Below are 23808 nucleotides of genomic sequence, written 5' to 3' on the forward strand. Positions count from 1 at the left end.
ACTCCAGCCTGGGTGACAGAGCAAGACTCTGTCTCAAAAAATAAAATAAAAAATAATAAAAGAAAACGAAAGAAAATGATACATTATTTACCTGTTTGTTATGTTTCTTGCTTATTGAGGGCCTCTCCCCCACCAGGACATAAGCTTCACAATGGACTTTCACCTGTTTTGCTTACTGATGTACACAAACATCTACAGCAATGCCTGACACACGCCAGGCACCCAGTAATTATTTGTGGAATAAAGAAACTGGGCATTATACACCAAATACTGTATGATTTAATTGGAAATAATGCCACTATACGTAAATTTTATAAATCTACTAAAAGCAAAAAACAACCCCTAAAAAAGAGAGATCCCACCTCACCACCAAGAATAAATTGTCCTCAATTCTCCCATACAAGACTATTTTTAACTTTCTTCAGCACACATCCATGGGACTATATGAGACAGAGGGCAAGATCATTTGCTTGCAGTTTGCAAATGTAATCTCATGGAAATAAATGTATCCTCCCTTCAATACACAAAAGAATATAGATCTTTCTCTAGAAATTTAATGATTCTCAATACCTTGACATACATGCAGATGTCTTTCCCCAATATCTTGTTCCGTTACTTCATAAAATATTATGAGGCTGAGTGCAGTGGCTCACGCCTGTAATCCCAACACTTTTAGAGGCAGGAGGATCACTTGAGGCCAGGAAGTTGAGGCTGCATTGAGCCATAATGGCACCACTGCACGTGAGCCTGGGCAACAAAGTGAGACTCTGTCTCAAAATATTTTACATATATATATATATATATATATATATATATATATATGACTGTTACGTCCAGGACCACCTTCAATATGGGCAAATGATCATTATCCATGAAGTCACAGCCTCATTTCTCCCATCACACAGCAGCAGGTCAGCTGCCCATTGGTCCTACCCCCATCCATCCCGTTCTGCTTTCCTTTCTACCTGCTTCACCAAATGTTCTGTCTTCTCCTGGCAAAGATGGCCACAATAATTGCCCCCTTTTACTGACATATAAAGGGGGGGATCGAGAGGAAGGCAAACTTTCTCTTTTATTTTAAAAGTGTATTGCTAACTAAAATGATGTGTCTGACACAAAATGTGTGCCTAAATACCCAACTTACTGTTCTCGGTCCTAAGAATAGGCACTGCCATATGATGTATTAATTTTAATCATGGTCTCAGATAATATAATTAGTAGCAGCAGAATTTGAAAAGTTGAGGTAACTTTCACTTTGGGAGGAGTAAATTCACAATTAAACACTGCAAAAATGGAGATGCAGCTCGCATTTTTGCTCCACAACAGCTAAATACATTACCATATTACATGGGTGTTCTACACTCAGTTTTGTTTTGATCACTTTATAATTTAACTCCCATGGATATTATCTACAATAAAGATGCGGAAAAGAACAAAACGTTGTAAAATGATTCTTTTCCAATGTCTTAAAATAAGTATTGAGCAAGACCAAGACGTCAACCGAAGCACTTCTAGTACTAAAACTGTCATATTCACAATGCATCTTAATCTGAGTTTTCTTCCATCCGGGGTTAAAAAAAATCTACTCCATATGAATTAAGAAATAAAATGTTTGCATGGCCAGTATAGGTGAGAAAAAAAATAAGAAAGAAAATGCTATTTTAATCTTATTATAGGAAATGAAGCTAGCTCACATTCTGAAACTGAATTTTCTGTATTTAAGCATTCAGGCATGAGAAACATCTCCCAAATAAAGATTCAAACAGGGCTCTTCTTATACAGATTAAATCATTCTTTTAATATCATTCAAACAATGCACGAACAGTAACTGTACAGCCCATGGGCAATCCAAAGCTCCTAGGAACCCCCGTCACGTAGACTAGTCTGACTTCTTGACTACACAGTGTTAGGCTGACCACGCAGGACCTTGGGCTCCCAGGGGAAGGTGCCCCTGGCAGGAATGGCACAGCCCCTTCTGCAGCTCAGACACCCGGAGCCTCATCTGCTACCACCCACCAGGTTGGAAAGTGGCCTGTGCTTGGCACCTCTTGAACCACCCAGAATAGTCCAAATTGTTCTCTCTACAAATAAGGTTCAAGAGGGTATGGATTTTGTGTGCAGGCTCCAGCAGCTAATAAGGAAGCACCGTGTGTGACCATGTGGAAACGACCCCTGTGACCTAGACAGGCAAAGGCATCAGTGGCATTGTTCTTCCTAAGAAAAGAATGTACCTCTCAGTATGTGTTTATTTATTCTTCTGGGGAATAAGCACATGGTTTCTGCAACACGTTACTAACTATATCACCCATTGGGGCAATATTGTCATCCATAAAAGTGTTTCTAACAACTGACAATCACTTTCTGACAGTTACTTAACAGTAGCTATCTTCATACGATGTTCTAAATGTTTTACGCCTATAAAGTCATTTGATCTTCAAAACAACCCTCTTCTACAGGGAAGGGAGGCACATTATTAACTAAGTTACCACCATTCACACAGCTACAAAAGGCTAACCAAGGTATTAAAGCCAGGCAGGACTTTTTTAATGTCTCTTTATTCAGTCAAACAAGTAAACATTTTAAGTGCAAAAATAGATGTTTAGGAATTCTGAGAAACTAAGCAAAAAATGCTGATGAAGCATGAGTAAAGAAGCCAAATATACACACTAAGATGAAATGCAGATGAACTGAGACACCAAAGACAGAGAGGAAAGGAGTGCAGCAAGCGGCCGCACTGAGCAGCCAGAAGGACCAAAGCACAGAGCGTGCGTGTCACATCTTGAGCATGCAATGCGCGAGACCAGGGGACAAGCATTACAAACAGTAAATGCACTTCTCTGCAGAGTTCATGGAAAAAAAAGTAAATAAGCACATTATCTTATTTAGAAAACGATTAAGAGCTACAAGCAGCCTATATTAAGCTGAGTATAACAATCCGAGAAAACTAATGTTAACTGTTGTCCTTTTTTGTCTATAGCTATGTGTAATTTGTTTTGTTAATAGTTCTTATTTTAAAAATCAAAGTACCAGGACAATCCATAATCCAATCTTTCTTTCAAATTTCACTGTCCAAAGAGCCCAAACTGAAAAATCTCTATCAAGAAGACAACTGTTCACAGTGTGGTATCGTAAAAATCATTATAAAATCTATAACAAAATTTTTCAGGCTAGGCACAGTGGCTTATGCCCGTAATCCCAGCACTTTGGGAGGCCAAGGAAGGAGGATCGCTTGAGCTTAGGAGTTTGAGACCATCCTGAGCAACATAGTGAGACCCATCTTGACAAAAAAATAAAAAATAAAAAATTAGCCAGGCATGGTGGTTTGCACCTATAGTTCTAGCTACTTAAGAGGCTGAGATGGGAGGAACACTTGAGCCCAGGAAGTCAAGGCTGCAGTGAGCTATGATCGCACCACTGCACTCCAGCCTGGGTGACAGAGCAAGACCCTGTCTCAAATAAAAATTTAAAAATAAAAAGATAAAAAATTTCTTACATCTGAGAAGTTCCATAGTAACCCCTCCTCTTCGCTGTGTCCATTCACTAAACATTGCCACCTGTCCTTTCTTGGGAAGAAAAATCCATTATTCTGAGATGGTTTGCCTCTTACATTTTTTTTTTGTTAAGGTGATCTTCTTAAGGGGAAGTAATAAATGGTCACTTGTTTGTTTTTTGTCTGCACAAGGAAAATTAAAAGTTGGCAACTCTCTCAAGGCTGCAGTGAACTATGACGGGCACCACTGCACTCCAGCCTGAGCGGCAGAGCAAGACCTGACTCCAAAAACAAAAAGAAAAAGTTGGCAACTCTCTATAAGCTCACATACAGTTTTAATGGTATAGAAAACAGCCCCAAATGTGGACGCCTCTACTTCAGATACTGAGTGTTAAGAGGTCAGAGGACAGAAAAGGGAGAAGTGGCTCTGTAATAAATGGCCTGTGTCAGGGTAAGACAGAGGAATGCTGGATAGCACCCTCATCTGCAGGTGGAGGTGTACTATTTGCAAGCAAGTGCTGAGTGGAGCATCATCCCATCCTGGGTTCAGAATGCCAACAGCAAGGACAAGGGCTGCCCGGGATCACGTCAGGCATAGGGCCTCTCTGGGGAGCTGAGCTCATAATCTGTTCTTTGCACATCACAGAGGCAAAGAAAGGATAAAGGCTCTGAAATAGTCCTTTCCTCTGTCTGACCTCCTCGCCTTCTTGCTTTTGGTAAAGCATATGCCAGAAATCTCAGGCTGGCAATCCTTGCCTCATTCAGCATATAGATGTTTTGATTGCGCCTCACACTATTCCAAAACTCAGGAAATTACACACACATTTTTTTAATTGGATTTCAGACTTCATTGGGGAAAAAAAAAAAAAGAAGACTCAAACTCCCAAAGAGCACCAATCCATTGTAGAGGCCCTAAAGGCATGCGCCCCAGGCACCACGAGCCACCACTCCTTCCCATCCTAAGGCCACTTTACCTACTCAAGGTCCCTCTGCCAGACCCGGAAGCCAGCCTCTGAAGACCCCAAGGGAGCACCCCAGTGTTTGTGTCCAGCAATCCGAAAACAACCAGCCACTTTCTGCTGGTGGGTTGGAAGATATGCTTCAATAACACACCAAACATCAAAACACATCATCTCAAACTGGTTTCTAATGTACTTTTCCTATTTATTTTTAATCCGGCTAGATCTAAATAAGGCCACATTAAACCCCTTTATATTTTAATTACACTTAGCCAAACCTTTGGAAAGAAAAGGACGCTGGGCATGGTGGCTCACGCCTGTAATCCCAGCACTTTGGAAGGCCAAGGAAGGGAGATCACCAGGTCAGGCATTCAAGACCAGCCTGATCAATATGGTGAAACCCCGTGTCTACTAAAAATACATAAATTACCCGAGTGTGGTAGTGCATGCCTGTAGTCCCAGCTACTTGGAGGCTGAGGCAGGAGAATCGCCTGAACCCGGGAGGCAGAGGCTGCAGAGAGCCAACACTGAGCCACTGCACTCCAGCCTAGGTGCAGAGCAAGACTCCATTTCAAAAAAAAAACGAAAAAAAGAAAAAAAAAGGAAACAGTGGCACCTAACTGTGTAAGTGGCTTTGTTCTTGAAGGTATATTAACTGCATATTAATTGTCAGCCATAACCATTTATTTCCAATTCATTTTAATCTCAATTGACTAGATATAATTTAGCAAAGAACATTCAGCAGTTCCCATCTTCCCAAAAGCTAGCAAAATGCCAAGTGTTGGCTATAGTTACATCTTAGAAAATAGCAAACTCTCATTATTTTAGATAATATAGCTAATGGAGAATTAACAGATCAAATGTTGTTCAGCTAACCTTAATAAGATCCTTCACAGTCTCTATATGATATAATGAAATATTCAGAATACCAATAAGTTTGGCTCCTTCCCAAACCATTTCTTCTATTACAGAAATTCTGAGTTTTTGATTACCTGAAAAACACAATGGTTTTAGTCAATTACAATTTTCTTAAATAAAAACACAGAAATCTTCAAAACTGATGGCTAGGAGTTAATCACCACTAATAACTCTGACTTTGGGAAATCACTGTGTAGCAATATCAGGACATGTTTAAAAAAAACAGAGGAAGAACTGAAATCTACATTAATTTCTATAAGTATTAAGTGTTACAGAAATACAAAACAAGCTTTTACAAATGCATCTAATATAGTGCTATAAAGAAGTGTGGTCGAAAATTTAAAGTTAGGAAGTTCTGCATCAGGACCTTGAGAAGTTGTTTTATGTTAAATGTATCACAAATTATACTATTGATAAGTTTTGTAAAACTAAAACATTTCAGCATGCCAATTTCCTCCCTTTCCTTTGCATCTGGTTTATGTCTAAACCCAAATTAGTTGATAAACCATTGAATGCACTTTGCCTGGGTGTTTCCACACTTATCCTGTAGATATAGAGTGAAATAGACAAAAAAAGTGACAGAAAGTCCAGGGGTTATATTGAAGAAGAGTGATGAAAAATCTATGGGTTAGGTTTTTGTTTTTGTTTTGGAGACAACGTCTTACCTTGTCATCCGGGCTGGAGTGCAGTGGTGCGAACATGGCTCACTGTAGCCTCAACCTCCTGGGCTCAGATGATCCTCTCACTTCAGCCTCCCAGATAGCTGGGACTACAGGTGCACGCCACCATGCCTGGTTAATTTTTTTGTATTTTTAGTAGAGACAGGATTTCAACATGTTTCCCGGGCTGGTCTCAAATTCCTGGACTCAAGCAATCTACCTATCTTGACCTCCCAAATTGTTGGGATTACAGGCGTGAGACACCACGCCCAGCCCAGGTTTTTGTAAACTACTTGGGAGGCATCCCAAAAGCTCTGCTCGTACAGGCAATAATCAAGAAAATGGCTTCATGCTCACTCCCAAAATCAAGCAACTGGGAACTGTAATCTACAGAGAGGTTCAGAGAGAGACAAGCCACCTGTTATAGGCCTCAGGTGCTGACCACAGGCAGAGTAGACAGCGACTGAGGCAAAACCTAACTCTCGTCTTCTCTCCTTGGGCACTGCTGTGTCAAAGCTGAGACCCACAAGGTGTCCTCAATGTACATTCCTAGAGCAGGACACCGTCCTAAGCTACCTGATGCTGCCAGCCTACTCACACTTCCATCTCCCATCATTAGCAAAAGACTTCATAAAACCACATGCCCTACCCACCCTTTAAACACAATCTGACATTATATTTGGCTCTAATTATACAGTGGCAAGCAAACTGTACTTAAGAGGAATATGCCTTTATATATCTCACGGGCAATAATGACTATCAAATCAATAATAAAATGATCGTATTCGTATGAGGATGTGTGGGTATTTAATAACAGCACATGGCACATACTGATTTTTAGACCTTATAAGCACCATTTATAGATATCACCACATATTCATTTTATATGTAACGCTGCAGACTCTGAATTTTGACTAGATGTCAAAAACCGTTAAAATATTACCTTGTGGAAATTTGAGTCCTTGTTGCTGCTTAAAGCATATTCACACTGTAAGAATGTACTGGAATCCAATCACACCCTCCCCTCATCCTCTTCCCAAACCACAAAAAGTGCACAGGGCAAAAAATGCACTGGGCAAGAAGACAGCCTATAGAATGCAAAGTACAGCTTATAAGAGGTAAAGTTCAAACGAGGAAAAAGCACACAAGGATTAGTGTATTACAGCCAAACTATATATGGGTAAGCCTCATAGTACAACTAATTTTCTCTAGGATAATAAGGCACTCACTTTGTAAAGGTGAGAGTCAGTAGGGAAAGTGCGCCCTGTGCACACCCACAAGGCAGCTCTAATATTTGAAAAGCATCCCCACATACCGTGTGTTGACACCTCCAGCATCGCCAAGACCAGGCTAACGTGGGCACAAAGGCAATAAGAAATGTACAGGCAAGTGTGCGGTGTGCAAGGGTGCAGTAGAGCAAGGGTGCTGAAGAGCTCCATAACCAGAACCAGGGGCACAGCGCCATCAAGGGGCCGCTGTGACCTCAATCCAAACCTCCACAATGAGAAGTTGCTGTGGAATCAAGGAAGCGGAGACATAACTTTCAAGCTAGTATTATATTTCTGTAAGCCCATGGCTTCAAGTGGCAGTAAGCCTACGCAGGTAAGACATGAATTTCTGTTACTTGTTTTTCTCATAATGATCAATACCTGCATCAGCATAGAGGCATAAAATGTCTAAACAGGACTTTCTTTAAAACAAAATTCCGGAGTGTATACATTCAGATTGTTTTTATCTCTTCAAAATAGCTATCTTGGGGAGCTATATATATTTATTCCACTGATGTTTCACTATTAAAAGTATTGTTTAAATTCATTGTACAATCTACATTGCCATCTCTCAAAGACAATGTAGAAATGATTCCTGTATTGGCCAGAAAGTTAAGATAGAAAGTTTCTAAGTACCCTTACAATTCTAATAATTATTCTGGCCTTCTAGGAATAATATAAGCATCTATGATTTAATAAAATATAACTCAGTCTTAAATAACATGTTCAACTCTTTATACACACACAACCAAATATTATATAACATCCACACAAGTGGTCACTCAATTGCACACCTCTCTCTATTCTACAAAATCTATCTACAAGGCAGCCCATTCCAACTTTAGAAAACTTACTCACTTTAAGCTAAAAACAAAAAGTTTAACCTCTGGTGCCATACAGAACAAGGTTTCAACATAAAGTACACAAATCAGAAATGTAATCACTAGTGATTAAACTGACTGTGGCTAATTTAGACTAAGTGTTGCTTAGTCATTCACTGAAAAATAGAATATCCATTCATATTTTCATTTCACGGCTGAAGTTTTAGAAGAATTAAGATGATAACGTTTGAGAGTGTCAGAATTCTTATAGAATAGAAGGTTAGTTTATATAAAATAATATTCTTAAAGGGAAAGAATAATTGATTATTCTAAACTCTGAGCAAAAGTAATTTGCCCTTCAGCAAACCCTCCATCTTTCATCACTGCAAATAATCAGTAGAATTTATTTAACTTTATTTATCAAACCAGTAGTGCTCAACAGAGGCAGAGGTAGGAAAGAACGGGGAAGTGGGTCACCCCCAGAGGAATTTTTTAAATATGTGTGAGGTTTCTTTAGTGACATTTAAGGGTCACAGGGCCAATGCTGCTAGAATTCCCACATGTGGGACAGTTCTTCACAGCAAAATATCATCTTGCCTTTTGCACAGCTGGAGCAACCCACTTGACATTTGTGTGTATGAAAAACTTATTTATGCTTCTCTAAACCTTAAACCTACTTCCATTTTACATATCATCATAAAGTATTTTTGCATATTTAACTAATTCCTGTCTCTCCCAGGAATGCAACTCTGTGTATATTGAGTAAAGGCTTTACTTCGTTTTGTGCAGAACTTTGGCAAATACTGTTCACCATTTCAGAAAATGATATCATGGAACCCAATGCTGTTCGATGACTCTCCCTCCCCGATGTAGTCCACCAATAAAGCATGTTCACTGGTCACCTTCACGGTGAATCTCTTATAATCTATTATATTGGATACAATCTATATATTGGATGCAGGTACAAGCATCAAACTACTTGATTTTATTCTCTAGGTTAGTCATGTCCAGCTATTTTGAAGTACATATCATTTTATCATAAATTACATATATCTTTCCATTGTATTATTTATGCACACTATATATTCACTTTTCTGACAGTAAGTATAGGTAAGTTATTTACCTGTCAATTTCATTTCAGGATACTTAGAGAAATGTTACAAATATTTGTTATCAAAACACTAAAACTACCATTTGATCCAGCAATCCCACTGCTGGGTATCTAGCCAAAGGAAAAGAAGTCATTATATGACAAAGCCACATGCACACGCATGTTTACAGCAGCACAATTCACAACTGCAAAAATATGGAACCAACCTAAATGCCCATCAGCCAACGAGTGGATAAAGAAAATGTGGCATATATATACCATGGAATACTACTCAGCCACAAAACAAAATGAAATAATGGGCTTTGCCGAAACTTGGATGAGGCTGGAGGCCATTATTCTAAGTGAAGTAACTCAAGAATGGAAAACCAAACATCAAATATTCTCTCTTCTAACTGAGAGATGAGCTATGAGGACACAAAGGCATAAGAATGATACAATGGACTTTGGGGACTTGGGGGGAAGGGTGGGAAGAGGGTGGGGGATAAAATACTACACATTGGGTACAGTGTACACTGCTCAGGTGATGGGTGCACCAAAACCTCACAAATCACCACTAAAGAAATTACCCATGTAACAAAAACCACCTGTTCCCCCAAAAAGCTGTTGAAATAATTTTTAAAAGAGTCTGATTAAGTTGGAACCCCTGATCCACAGAACCTCAGGAACGTCTTTCCACCTTGGTTCTTTCCATATTAGGTTCAACAAACAAGTGAAAAAGGAGCATAGGGGACAAGTGCACCCCAAGCCATTCACTGACGCATTTATTTGTATACCTGGCAGGGGAGGAGGGAAATTCAGGTTCTGGGAACGAAGATAAAAGAGTTCGATTTCTCTTCTGTTCTGCTCAATTTCTTATTTTTAGTCCGAGAAGCTCCTCGTGGCCTGTAGAAAAGTGCCATTCTACAGAAGGATATGCTGGCCCTGTGCTTTTATTTAACTATGGGGACCTTCATTATGGAAACCTTGAAGGGAACTGGATAAAAATCAGGAAAATGTCAAGAAGGTCAGTAAATTAAATAATCTCAAAACAATTTATAAGCAATTTCTTTTTCTTCATTTTTGTTTTTCATTTGAGATAGGGTCTCATTCTGTCACCTAGGCTGGAGTGAAGTGGCTCAAACACCGCTAAGTGCTGCCTCAGCCTCCGGGGCTCAAGGGATCCTTCTGCCTTAACCTCCACGTAGCTGGGACCACAGGTACATGCCATCATGCCTGGATAATTTTTTTTTTTTTTTTTTGAAGAGACGAAGTCTCACTATGTTGCCCACATTGCCAGGCTGGTCTTGAACTCCTGGGCTCAAGCAATCCTCCCACCTCAGCCTCCCAAAGTGCTGGGATTACAGGTGGGACCCACAACATCCAGTTAGCTATTTCTTTTTATTTGTATTTTTGCTGACATGTTTAAATGCTTAGGCTAGAGAAAACTTGAAGAACTTTTTTAATGCTCATACACAAAGGCATATACATGTTTTGGTGAATTTATGATCTTCACTTTCAGTATAACACTCAACTAGGACATGCAAAGGCAAGGACAGAAATTTTTCAATTTCCAAAAAGTGAAACAGATCTTTCTTTTGTGCCCTACGGCAGCAGTGGCCACGTAAACAATAGGGAAATAATACAACCATGAAGATAGCTTATCTTTGCAAGGGACTTATTAAAACCTTGCACTTTTCCTTCCCTCCATAGCACATGGTTTCTGGAGGGAGCGCAATATGATCCAGCTGACAAAAACAAAAGCTGGCGTGAAGGTAATGCAGCCCTGCCGCTCTGCGACCTGCACAAACAGCTCCTGATGTACCATCTGTGGTGCAGAACAATAGTGCCTGTCACTTAGGGCCTTGACAAGGATATTCTCACTCTCACTAACTTTTGGAAAGCACACTCACTCCCTTTCAGTGTCAGCACAGGCCCTGAGCCCGCGGGCCCACTAAACCCAGGGGCTGAGCCTGAGTGCCTGCTAAATACAGGGACTGAGCCCGAGGACCCGCTAAACACAGGGGCTGAGCCCGAGGGCCCGCTAAACACAGGCCCGAGCCAGGGAACCCGCTAAACACAGGGGCTGAGCCCGAGGACCCGCTAAACACAGGGGCTGAGCCCGAGGACCCGCTAAACACAGGGGCTGAGCCCGAGGACCCGCTAAACACAGGGGCTGGGCCCGAGGGCCCACTAAACAGCTCTTCCAGCCCCTCCCAGTGCTACTGTGAATAGTAAGGCATTTCTAAGGAGAAAGGTCTGAGTGCCTCCTGCCAGCACCCATCACAGGTATTGAGGAATGCAGCTGAAGAAATAAACCTATTAATAAGCCAGTGATTTTCCTGTACTGTCATGCAAAGAAGCCTCAAATTTGAATTTATCCATGGTTATGAGTTTCCTGGAACAGGTCCAGTCTGGGTGTCTGTGTGGTCCTCCTAATATCATTTACATTCCACAACCTACCACAGCCTTGGCCAAAGTACACACTAAGAGTAAGCATTCAGGGAATGAATGAATGTACTCTTACTTAGCAGCTGTCCATATTACTGGCTTCATAATTTCCAACTGTGCAAGTGCACTAAGTATTAATTATTACTCTAGAATGAAATTCACCAAGCTACTGAACACAACTTTATTGCAAAACCTGGCTATGAAAACAAAGGTTGACATGACATCATAGAAAACCTCGTGGACAGGAACCTGGTGAGGAAGGCCAAGTCACAGCTCCAACTTTGCCGTTACTCAGATGGATAAATGCAGGCAAATTGGTCTTCAAACTGCTATTAATAATTTTATGTCTTCACCACAGTTTGATTAACAATCATGACACTTGTACTTGGCCAGTCATGGCAAGAAAGAATCAACAGGGACCATCTACTATCATTAGAAGATTTTACAAGAGAAAAGGAGTTTTGAATTGATAAAAAGTTCCCTCCTTGTAGATAATGTGCTTTTTGATTCATATTCTGACATAGGGACTTCTGAGCCTGGAAACACTGCATAATACAACCAGACCTCTGATGTGTCATCTGCAAAACAGGCTGGATTAAATCAGCAGCTCATGACTTCGGGTTATTCTACCCCTCCACCCCTCCCCAGAGGACAGGAAGAAGTGTCTGGAGATAGTTTTCGTTGTCACAGCTAAGGAGGGGGAGGTGCTACAGACATCTCATGAGGTGAGGCAAGGAACACTGACTGCTCCTGACCATCCTACAAGGCATGGGGCAGCATGCGAAACAACAAATTCCTGTCAACTGTACCGAGATTGAGAAACCCTGGATGAGATTATTTTTAAACTCCCTAAAATTCAAAAAATGCTGAATCCAAATGTGTAACTACGAAGAAAAAACCTTACAAAGTTGCTAAATGTGGCACATCAGAAGCCTCTTCATAAGCCATAGCTGGCCTACAGCTACTCTGGGCTGAAAGTTCTAGGATCTTGAAAGACAATTTGTTTGGAAATAAATGCAATGTAAAGCTTTCAAAGCAGGGCCTACTAACCTCGCACTTTGCGCATCACGGTGATTAATGTGTAACTGTACCCTTCACAGCTTCCTTTCTTTGTTCTCTCGCCCTTTACTCCTCAGTGATGGGCATTGTTTGTTTTGGACACAGATGCAAGCCAGTTCTTCAAAGACGGACAATTATATTCTCTTTGTCCTCATAGTAAAAGAATAAAGTGGCCCTAAAGATTACTAATGATCGACTGCAATAAAATAGATGGGCATCACCAATTCACACAAAACACAAAGACCACAGCAACTGCTGAAGTGGGGACGCTCCTTCAAGTTCTTGGTCTGTTAACCTTAACAGTTCCTCTTCTAAGCTGAATTGCATGTGTGAACCTGCCCAAAAACAGTCACATATCTTCTAGGAATAAAATTACAGCAAGCTATAGTTTTGGAAGAAAAAGGGGAAAAAAAATCATTGTTCTAAGCATTCTCAGAAATTGAGTGCATAAAATATAGACTTGGAAGTACTATGCTGGCATCTCTAATAATTCACCTTTATGATATCAAAGGCCAGGACTAAAGGCTATAATGATAGGGAATTAAAGGATATTCTTTGCCATAAAGCAAAGAGTAGAGCCTTTGTATTTTCTTTGATATGTGATCATAATTATAATAAAATGAACAGCTGAAAGGTCAGTGCTTACATTTTCAATAGAACCCAGTGTCTTAGAAGCCTACACACAGAATCTCAAAATATTAGGAATTTTGTAAGATTTCTTTCCTGAGTAAGCTTGTCACTAGTTGACACAAAATGACTCATCCTTTATTCACTGGGCATCTAACATGTGCCAGACAATTGCTGGGCTCTGGAAATAAATGGCAACAAGCCCTTACTCAACCCAACAAGTTTTCTGGAGAACCTAGAAAAGTAAAATTCCACACCTCGGAGTGCAATCATGGACAACAACAGTACGTCGTGGTAGGAAAGTGCACAGTATGCATAGTCCACTCTCAAGGAGGCTTGGAGACTCCTTAGAGGAGCAAAATTCACAAGAAAAGCAGACACAAATGTACAAAAGCCCACCAGGGAGAGAAGACACCATCCTCTTCAAACACACAAAAAGGAGGGTGTCCATGAGTTGCACAAACCTTTAGACAAGGAGTAAAAAAGGCAGGCTTAACCAATGGACAACTGTGAAAAAAAATTCACAGAAACATGAATGAAAGTGTCATAAAGTCTACGTTGTTCTCAACCTGGCACCAGGATGTGCTTACAGTCTCAAGCTTGGCCAAACTTCCCACTCCCAACTCCCAGATTTAATCAAGTCACACTTAAATGGCAGAATCAGCAGCATTAAGAAGCCAGTATGTTTGTGCACACTCCACCTTCACGGTAAATAAGAAAAAACAATCTAATTAAAAGTAGAGTACATCCAGCTAATTATATAGCTGACCCCACCAGCCAGAGCTCATAAATTGTGGACCACAAACTGCATCTGGTCAGCAGACATATTCTGTTTCTCTTAGCAGTATCCTAAGATATTTCAACCAGTATTTTTAAATACAGAGACTTCACATTTTTAAAACTGCAGATTTCCAACTTCAGTTTTGTTTATTTTTTAAATAATAGTCACCTCCTTTAGAACATATAAGATCCACAGTTTGCTGCAGTCTTCACCACTCTCTACTGTCTCCAAAGCACTAAGGGGATTTTCTCACTATTTCTCACAGTAGAGAAATACCTATGTACAGTTTTCTTTTTTCTTCCTTTTTTTTTTTTTTTTTTTTTTGAGACCGAGTCTCACTCTGTCGCCCAGGCTAGAGTGCAGTTGTGCAATCTCGGCTCACTGCAACCCCCACCTCCCGGGTTGAAGCAATTCTCCTGCCTCAGCCTCCTGAGTAGCTGGGATCATAGGCATGCCACACCAGGCTAATTTTTGTATTTTTAGTAGAGATGGGGTTTCGCCATGTTACCCAGGCTGGTCTTGAACTCCTGACCTCAGGCAATCCACCCTCCTCAGCCTCCCAAAATTCTGGGGTTACAGGGGTGAGCCACCGTGCCCAGCCTTGCCCAGTTTTCAAAGGTAAGGAAAATAAAAGTGAGACCAAAAGAACTCTGAATTTTCTTCTGTCTGCCTACTTCCCTTATTACCTCCCTTTAGATATCCAAATTGTTGGCCCTGGATTTAGACCTTAACCCCACTTGCCACACAGCACCAAGTGAGTGTACCAGGTGTAACCAGATTAGAAAATCAAAGCCAGGAGTCAGACGGCTGCTCTTGTATGAACTGGGCTTTGATTGGCATCAGCACTAACCTACATCCATTCACACAGGCCTGGAATTGTGGCTGTAATCTGGTCCTTGATTTTTATCTAGAAATAAATCATCATAACAATAATAATGACCAAGTACTATTTTTTATATGTTGTCACTCCAGGAAGTACTTAAAAAAGAAGGAACGATGAAAATTAAGCAATGGCTCATAATTACAGAACCATTGACCCTTCAGGAACTTGGAAGGTCCCAATGTCAGGATCAGTGCTGGGGCTCTATGCTGCAGGGGAAAATGAGATAAAAATGGCCCATTCGGCACATCCAATAATGTAGACCATCTGATCAGGACTGAAAAGCTACCACGGAGGCTCTTGACGGCACACTCTAAGACTGTATGTGTTTGGGTGCGTGTGCCCATGTACAGACAGACTGGGAGTTCAAATTCAGGAGGGCTGTTAGGCCTAGGGCCTAAGCAGAATAGCAAAACCCACCATCACAGAAAAGGGGAAAAGCCCACATTTGCTAAGCTCCAAAAGCATCTGCCCAGCACAGTGCTGAGTGCCTGACACACACCACAACTACACCAAGTTTATGCCTCAAAAATAACCTATTTCCCCTAGGGCTGACACTGGGGAAATGATCCAAGCAAAGTTACCAGGTACACTTCTCCTTAGTCTTCCCCATCTCGAAAATTCACTCCACTTCTCATGCTAGAGATCAAAGGAGTAATCCTGGATTCTTCCAATTCGCCTACCCTCTAACCCATCAGAAATTCTATAAATTACACCTCCAAATTACTCAAGTCCCTCCACTTCTACCCACCTCCATGGCCCACTCCCCGGCCCAAGGTCACCTCCCTGACTCCTACCTGGATACCTGCAGTGGCATCCTAACCAGTCTAAATAAGCTGCATAGTCCTTAATGAGGCCTTCCAGAGGCGTCCAGCCATCTCCCACCCAGGCCCTGCCCTCCTGCCTCAGGGCCATCTCTCCTTCCTCCAGGGCACCAAGCTTTTTCCCCACAAACCGCCTCAGGGGCTTCTCTCTGCCTGAACTCCCTTTTGCTTCCATTCCCCACCTGGCTGGCAGCTACTCATCCTCAGACACCTTTTCTCGCCCACAAATCTGCATTAGGCACTCACGTGGGTCTTTTTCAGGGTTACTTAAAGTCTGTACTTACATATGTTTGGCTGATTAGTTGCTATCTGTCCCTTACTGGACTACAAGCTCCATGAAGGCAGGTAACATGTCTACATAGTCACCCCCATACACACAGTGGACACCCAACAAAAATGCCTCACCCCTAAGTTCCTTAATTCACACACACACACACAAAAGGACTGGAGCAATGCTGATTTAATCTAAAAAGCTCCTGTCATGATAATCTTAAAAGCTATCAGAATAGCTTGCATACCAAAATACCGGGTGTAAAAGTGTTACACTCTCTATCTGTCCCTCTAGTTAAATACATTCTCTCTGGCTAGTTACAGTGAAAAGAAATGAGATGCATGCACTGCTGTTCATCTCCTGCAGTCCCCACCTGATACTTTTCAAACAATTTATTAATCAATTATTAATTGTGGCAGCGACCACACTTTTATCATTTCACATCCATCTTCAGGAGGGATACATAAGCATTGTCAGAGCTTGCCTGATTACTTCCAGCCTCATTAAGAGAATGTTTCCCATATGAGCTCAGATCAACACAAAATGAAGAAGGTTCACCAGGTGACACTGAGCAGGGCCCCGCTACTGCGACGTCATCCCCAAAAGGGACACATAGGTCAAGGGAACAGAGCTGTGACAACTCTGATGGGCTCAGAGTTAAGGTTTCACTTTTCCATTGCTACTGTGGAAAAAATCGTTTGTATTTGCAAAATAAAATATGGATAAATTATCCTAAGGCACTATCCTTTAAAAAATTAATGCAAATGCTTAAACAAAAGATTATATGTGTATGAGTGAACTGAAGAGCTTCATTTCCCCCAAGCATCTTCTAATTTCATCGTTCTGCTTTATTTTGCTTAAGATGCCGATATTTATGCTGCTTGCTGTTATTCACTGTAGTAAATAGTGCATTTTTTTAATGGACCTAAATAGTTTTCTTCAATTGCAGGTATGTTCCTATAATAAACTATCCTCAAAATATTTTTGCCAATGCTACAAGATGGAAATGTTTTGTAAAGTGTAAAATGCTATTCGAATGAAAGGAGGACATCTGTATTCCTCAAACAGAAAGCAAAACATTTACCCACAGCTTGCACTGATGTGTTACCACTGAGATCACCTCTTTCTAGCCAAGTTCAACTACATCTTCTCAGAGCCTATTTTTTGTTAACAACTGACAAGACTTACCACACTGTTCCCTCCCTTCCCTCCCTTACTTCTCCACTGGCTTCCCTGTGACTGAGACACCTGGTTTTCCTCCCCATCAGACCACTTCTTAGTTTCTTTCACTGACTCCTTTCCTGGGCATGGACCATAGTCATGGAACTGTTCTTTCCTCTCAGTGCTGGTTTAGTCACCCTAACACATGCTTTTTAGGATCACCCCCATAGTCACTGAGTATTTCCTAAGTGGCTTTCCCCTGACCCAACATCAGAGTTTCTCTCTCCAGTGAAAAGCCATTTCAGGGTTTTCAGTGGTTTTCAATTCAATGCTTTTCTCTTGTTTAAGGATAAGCCAAATGATATGTTTAGTTTTTCACAATGCAAAACCATTTTGCTTTCACCAAAATATATTTTCTATAATATATTAATACATGATATGAGCATTACTAAAATAATATTTTAGTAGAGTAATTTGATAAATGCATTGTTTTAACCTTTCTTTTCAGTTAGGGTACATGTGCAGGTTGGTTACACAGGTAAACTCGTTTCCTGGGGGTTTGTTGTACAGATTATTTCATCACCCAGGTATTAAGCCTAGTATCCATTAGTTATTCTTCCTGATCCTCTCCCTCCTCCCACCCTTCGATAGGCCCCAGTGTGTGGTGTTCCCCTTTATGTGTCCATGTGTGCTCATCATTTAGTTCCCACTTGTAAGTGAGAACATGCTGTATTTGGTTTTCTCAATCCAATGTTGTATAAATGGAATTTATCCTTTCCACCCTGCCTCCAGCCCACCAAACCTATCTCTCCTGCTCACTCCCCCACTTCACCAGCAGCAGCATTCTTTCTTAATTATAATAATTAACTGAAAGAATGAACACTTATCTAATGGCGATTTTCAAACCCTCCTTCAGCTCTCTGGAGAACAGAAACCTTAACCCACTTGAAGGAGTGATGGGGGGAGGAGGGATTGAGGCTTCTGCTTCCTTGGTCAGACTGGGTGCTGGTGCTTCCTACACAACCTCCTGGAAGTGGCTTTCAGGTTGGCCTTTTCTTCATAGGAAGAACTCGAGGGCTTTCCATCTGTAAATCTTCCTTCACAGTCAGCCTGATCTCCCTCACTGCTGCTTTTATCACCTCCTGCCTCTGCTCAGCAGTTGTCTGCTCACATATGGATTCGGTCCTACGAGTATTTGTTGAGCATGCACTTACCCACGTGTCAAGTCCCATGCCGAGCAAAGGAGGCTTATTACCACCAAAAAGGAGTAAGAAGTGTAGTTTAAGATATAAACCACACAGGTACTGCAATGAAGTTATACAGATGTTACAGAGCACCTAAGATTCTTATGAGAACTTTAAAATATGCAAGCTTACTTCTCTTTAAAGTGAAAGTTAAGTGAGTTTCCATCTCTACAAAAAAAAAAATTAGAAAATTAGCCAGGCGTGGTGGTGCACAGCTATCCTCCCAGTCAATAGGCTGAGGCGGGATCCTTTGAGCCCAGGAGGCCAAGGCTGCAGTGAGCCATGATGGTACCACTGCACTTCAGCCTGGGTGACAGAGTGAGACCCTATCTCTAAAAAATAAAAATAAAATTTTTAAAAAGTGAAAGTTAACACAGTTCCTTCACTTTCGTTACCTCTGTCTTCACCAGATCACCTTCCCACCAATACCCTTTCTTTGGAAACTGAGTGAGAGCACACTGCAGAGGTTAACCAAGCTTAATATTTCTTGTGACCCCAATATTGTGCAGCAAAGTGCTAAGTGATTCTGCAGTCAAGGGTTACATGCAATACATCCTCAATGTTGCCTCACATCTAAGAGCATAATTAATAGCAGTTTTATGTTCATCTTCCTTCCTACTCAACCATTACACACCAAGTCAGTGTAGTCGAATCCAATCCCTTCGGATACTCCAAGAAAAAACCTCTCCTCTTTCAACCATTTCTCCTAATTCTGTAGTAACATAAGGAATAACTGAAGTTGTCCGTTTTAGCATCTTTCGAAGAGCTAAATGCATTCCAAGTTTTTAATATTACCAAGCACCAAAAACAACTCTACTGTACCCACCACCTGTTTGTCACCTTAACCTTTTTAGGTGGAAGAGATTAGAAAACCGAAGAGCCACACTACACTTATTTCAGCCAAGGACTGAAACTGGAGCCTGCCACAAGCATCTTCTAGAACAGCTTCAACAGAGGCATCCAGGAGATGGGCCACTAGCAAGTCATAGTGGAGTCCTAACAAGCGTGAAGTGAAAGCGAGTCTTCAGCATGGGAACGACCAAGTGGGTCGTGGTGACCAGCTGCTTCCTCTGACTGTTAAGTACAGCAGTCTCAACAGTAACAATGACCAGGCCTTCCCTTTATTTAGTTCCACCTCGGGGCATTGGCGCATTAAGAATGTCCCTCTAAAGGCATATGTAAAATAAAGGACACTTCGCACTTTAACCAGTGACTAAAGGAGATCAAAGGCAGGGAACAATACCCACCCGGAGTTTGCGACCTCGCGAAAACGCTCTCACTAATCCCGCAGGTAACTGCGGCGCTGGCCCAGGTGTGCCCAGCTCGAGTCGCGTCCGCTAGGACCAAGCGGGCCCAAGAAGGACTGGAGAGCAGGCAAGGGCGACTGTGGCCGGCGCGCCCCCCGCAGTTCCAGGCGGTGGCAGGAGTCTGGGAGCCGCCGTCCCAGGCTGGCCAGGCGCCCGCCCGCCCTGCGCGCACTCCCTGGGCTCCCGCTCCCGAGGCTGGGCAGAACTCGCAGAGGAAGACAAGGGCAGAAAGCGGTGGAGGGATGCAGCACTCGCCCGTCCGGGCACAAGACACTTGTCAGCTGAGGGGGACACGCGGGCAGACGGGGGCCGTTAGCCCCAGAGGAAACAAAAGCCAAATGCCCACCGCCGGGCGCTTGGTGGCCGGAGGACTGCCTGGGGGCCCTCGGGAGTCCCGTCCCGTCCCGCTCCCCCGGCCCCCGGCTGCGCTGGCTCTAGGGCGCCCAGGTAGCCGCGCCTGGCACCCCGACACTGCCCTCGCGGCTGATCGAGGCGCGGGGCTCTGCGGCGGCCGCGCCCGTCCAAAGTAGGCGACAAGTGAGGCAGCGCCTCTCGCGGGGAGCCCGGCGCGCGCCCCGGCGGCGAAAGAGAAAGAGAAAGAGCCTGGGCCGGGACTGGGGCTATCCCCAACCGCCACCGCCCCCACCGGCCCGGCCCTCGCCGTGGGAGTCGTGCAGGCCCCTCTACCTGCCCGGGGATGGGGCCACCCCGCGCGGCGGCGGCCGTGGGCACTCACGCGGGCTCGCGACCATCCCACGCGGGCGGCGGCGTCCTTCTTACCCCCAGCGGAGCGGCGCCTGCCCGCAACGCCGACCGGGCTACAGGCGGGGGGCGAGTCGGAGCGCGAGGTTCCGCCAGCCCAGGCTGCGGCGCCGCTGCCCGGCGGTGCCCGGCGGGAGGGGCGCGAGGGTGCACGCGCGGGGTGGGGGCGCGGGAGCCGCCCCCTGCCCGCCCCGCGCGCATGCTCCCGCCGCACCTGCCTCGCTCCGGGTTCCACTCCCCGGGGAGCCGGGTGGCGCTGGGCCCGCCGAGGTCGGGGCTTTCCCATGGGAGGGAGGTGGCTGCGGCTGGATTTTCAGATGCGTCCTTCTCTGTATTCGTTCCCTGGGTAGGATTCCCCCAAATCTTGGCTACTTCCTGCCTGCCAGCTTGCTCCCTGGCAGCGATGTCCCAGTAGCTCACCCATGCTTCATCCCAGCTCTTGGGGTTCACCTTCTGAAGGCTCTCTCCTTCGGATCCCTCTCGGTCCTGCTGCTCGCTCCGATTTTGCAGCCTCCCCCATTCTCCTTTCCTGCTCTTGACTTTGCTACTCACGCGTACCCGGATACCATTTCCAAATAAAAGAATACTCTTTCCAAGTGGCAAGCAGTGTTTACTGACCCTGTTCTAACTGCTTAGAATTGAGCAGGAAACAGGAGCTGGGCAGATCCTGCCCTCATGGAACTTATGGCCTTACTGGCTAGCTTTGGCCTTTCTCAAAGCATTGTCTCCGGGTTTGGGAGGACTGTATTAAATCATTTATTTTGGCTTACAAATAAAGGTAGCTGGTAATTGAAGACTATATGTTGTGACTTTTGAATGAAATGTTCTTTCATAGGATACCTTGTGTATAAACCCTAGTATGCAAATAACGACTAGTAGGTACAAAATAAGTATTAGTTTGTTGCTTTCAGCAGGAAATTGAATAATTTAGCAGGATTAACAATGATACCATCCAAAATGATCTTTTTGGTTTGTCGTGGGCTACCATAAACTGAGAATGAAAACTCGCTTTTTAGGTGAGACTGGGCATTGTAGAAACATAATTTCGTGTCCTTACTGAACAGAGAAATATAAAGCCCTTTGCTAATGAAGTTTTTAAACTAGGACCAGTGATCATAGAAATTTGTAAGTGCAAACACACGATTTGTGTTCTGTGCTCAAGTCAGTTAAGAAAAATATATTAGCCAAGTATGGCGGCTCACATCTGTAATCCTAGCACTCTGGGAGGCGGAAGAGGGCGGATCACTTGAGGTCAGGAGTTTGAGACCAGCCTGGCCAACGTGGTGAAACCCTGTCTCTACTAAAAATACAAAATTAGCCTGGTGTGGTGGCGGGCGCCTGTAATCTCAACTACTCAGGAGGCTGAGACACTAGAATCGCTTGAACCTAGGAGGCAGAGGCTCCAGTGAGCTGAGATAGTACCACTGCACTCCAGCCTGGGCAACAGAGCGAAACTCCATCTCAAAAAAAAAAAAAAAAAAAGAAGAAGAAAAAAAAAAGAAAAAGAAACACCAAAAGGAAAAGATATTAGAGACAAAGAGAAAAAGAAAGAAGTAGAAGACCTCAGTAGCGAGAGGAAAACATTTGAAACACAGTTCCAGCCCATTTTAACATTGTGCTAAGGACTTACAGCGTTGCATTTCTGTGACAATGGGCATGCCTGCAGCTACCACCTTTGGTTGGATACTTGCTCACCAGATTGGATGAAATTAGAACGGGACTCAGCAGGTGACAGTTCCACCTCCCTGCTACTCACAGGAACACAGATACCATTTTTGGTGAAGGACAAAGTGTTTCAATTATTGCAGTGTATCCCCAGTCCATCCCAGAGGTATTTATTTATCACTGGAGATTCTAGGTATTAGTAATAGAGATATCAAAATGTCCTCAGCACAGAAAGAGTTAAGTGCACTTCTGGTTCCACGAGCCCTTCAGAAAAGTGAATATTGATGTTTTAATAAATGAAATCGAAGAAGAAAGCTGATTGAAATCCAAATAAAGTGAATTTACATCAGCTTATCTTCACTTCTTGGGGGGAAACAATTGTTTTTATAACATGTTTATTGATTATATTTCGTTTAAGTTTATGAAAGCAGAAACACTGTTTTCAGGGGCTGGGTTTAAATAAGGAAAAGGATACACCAATGAAACAGGTTGAAACAGGCAGGAAACCTCATCTACAGCTACTTAAATGTAAGTGCATAGGTGCATAGTGCTGAAAACATATGATTCTGTTCAGAGAAGCTGACATCTGTCTTAAACTACACTGTTACTCAAATTTTATGGAAATATAAGCAGGAATGCATTAGTACACTTCTTACAAAATTTTTGAAAAGCTGTTGTAGTAAATCCCTTTTATTTGAACAGCTGCAGATTAAAATGAAATAGCCATATTGTTGATTTTTATAACTTTACCAATGATCCATCATGAGCAAAGGGGTTTATAACATTGGTAGTTACTAGGCATTTTACTTTTATAATTCAGTTGAATCCAACCAACTCTAAATGAAAAGTTGGCCAGATAGACAAGGATGGTTTATTGTTAGGATAGAAATTTCCGACGGCATGATACAGAGAACCCCTTTCTGGAGGTTATCAAAACCTAACAGGCACAGCAGTCCTATAATGTGTCCATCTATTGTCAATGAAAATGAAACCTTCCACCTGCTAAGATAGTAACTGGTTTTATTCAAGGAACTCCCCACTTTAAAAATTTTGCTAAACTTGTTTACATTTTTCTGGCTGGTTGTGTATGTTTCTTTTCTTTACTTTTCTTTTTTGAGACAGGATCTTGCTCTGTCACCGAGGCTAGAGTGCAGTGGTATGATCATGGCTCACTGTAGCCCCCACCTCCCAAGCTCAACTGATCCTCCCACCTCAGCCTCCAGAGAAGCTGGGACCACAGGCATGTGCCACCACTTCTGGCTAATTTTTTAAATTTTTTGTAGAGATGGAGGTCTCACTATATTGCCTAGGCTGGTCTCAAATTGCTGGGGTCAAGCAATCCTCCCCGCTTAACCTCCCAAAGTGCTGACATTACTGTCATGAGCCACAAGGCCTGGCCTATATTTCTTTTCTAAGTAGGATTAAATTACATTGCTTTATTATTTGATCAATAGCAGGATTGGCTCTTGGTAGCAATGTGAGTTTTTTCTGTGTTTTTTTTGAGACAAGGTCTCGCTCTGTCACACAGGCTGGAGTGCAGTGGTTCCACCACAGCTCACTGCAGCCTTGACCTC

The 23808-nt window shown here is 42.8% G+C and overlaps 1 protein-coding gene across 5 annotated transcripts in view; it reads right to left on the reverse strand.

Moving 5' to 3' along the window:
• L3MBTL4 (L3MBTL histone methyl-lysine binding protein 4) overlaps window positions 1–20869 on the reverse strand; it is a 474605-nt gene extending 453736 nt beyond the window's left edge. Inside the window, exon 1 of one of the 5 annotated variants that reach the window (XM_063620329.1) lies at window positions 20784–20869. The gene's annotated coding sequence lies outside the window, so the exon portion shown is untranslated. Of the gene's footprint in view, window positions 1–19747; window positions 19887–20494; window positions 20516–20543; window positions 20693–20783 lie in introns of those variants that run through there. The other 4 variants (XM_055237865.2, XM_055237861.2, XM_063620221.1 and 1 more) reach the window with 4 other exon arrangements.
• Window positions 20870–23808: the final 2939 nt, after the last annotated feature.

The sequence above is a fragment of the Symphalangus syndactylus genome, chromosome 1 (genome assembly GCF_028878055.3).
Source record: "Symphalangus syndactylus isolate Jambi chromosome 1, NHGRI_mSymSyn1-v2.1_pri, whole genome shotgun sequence".
Taxonomy (NCBI): Eukaryota; Metazoa; Chordata; class Mammalia; order Primates; family Hylobatidae; genus Symphalangus; species Symphalangus syndactylus.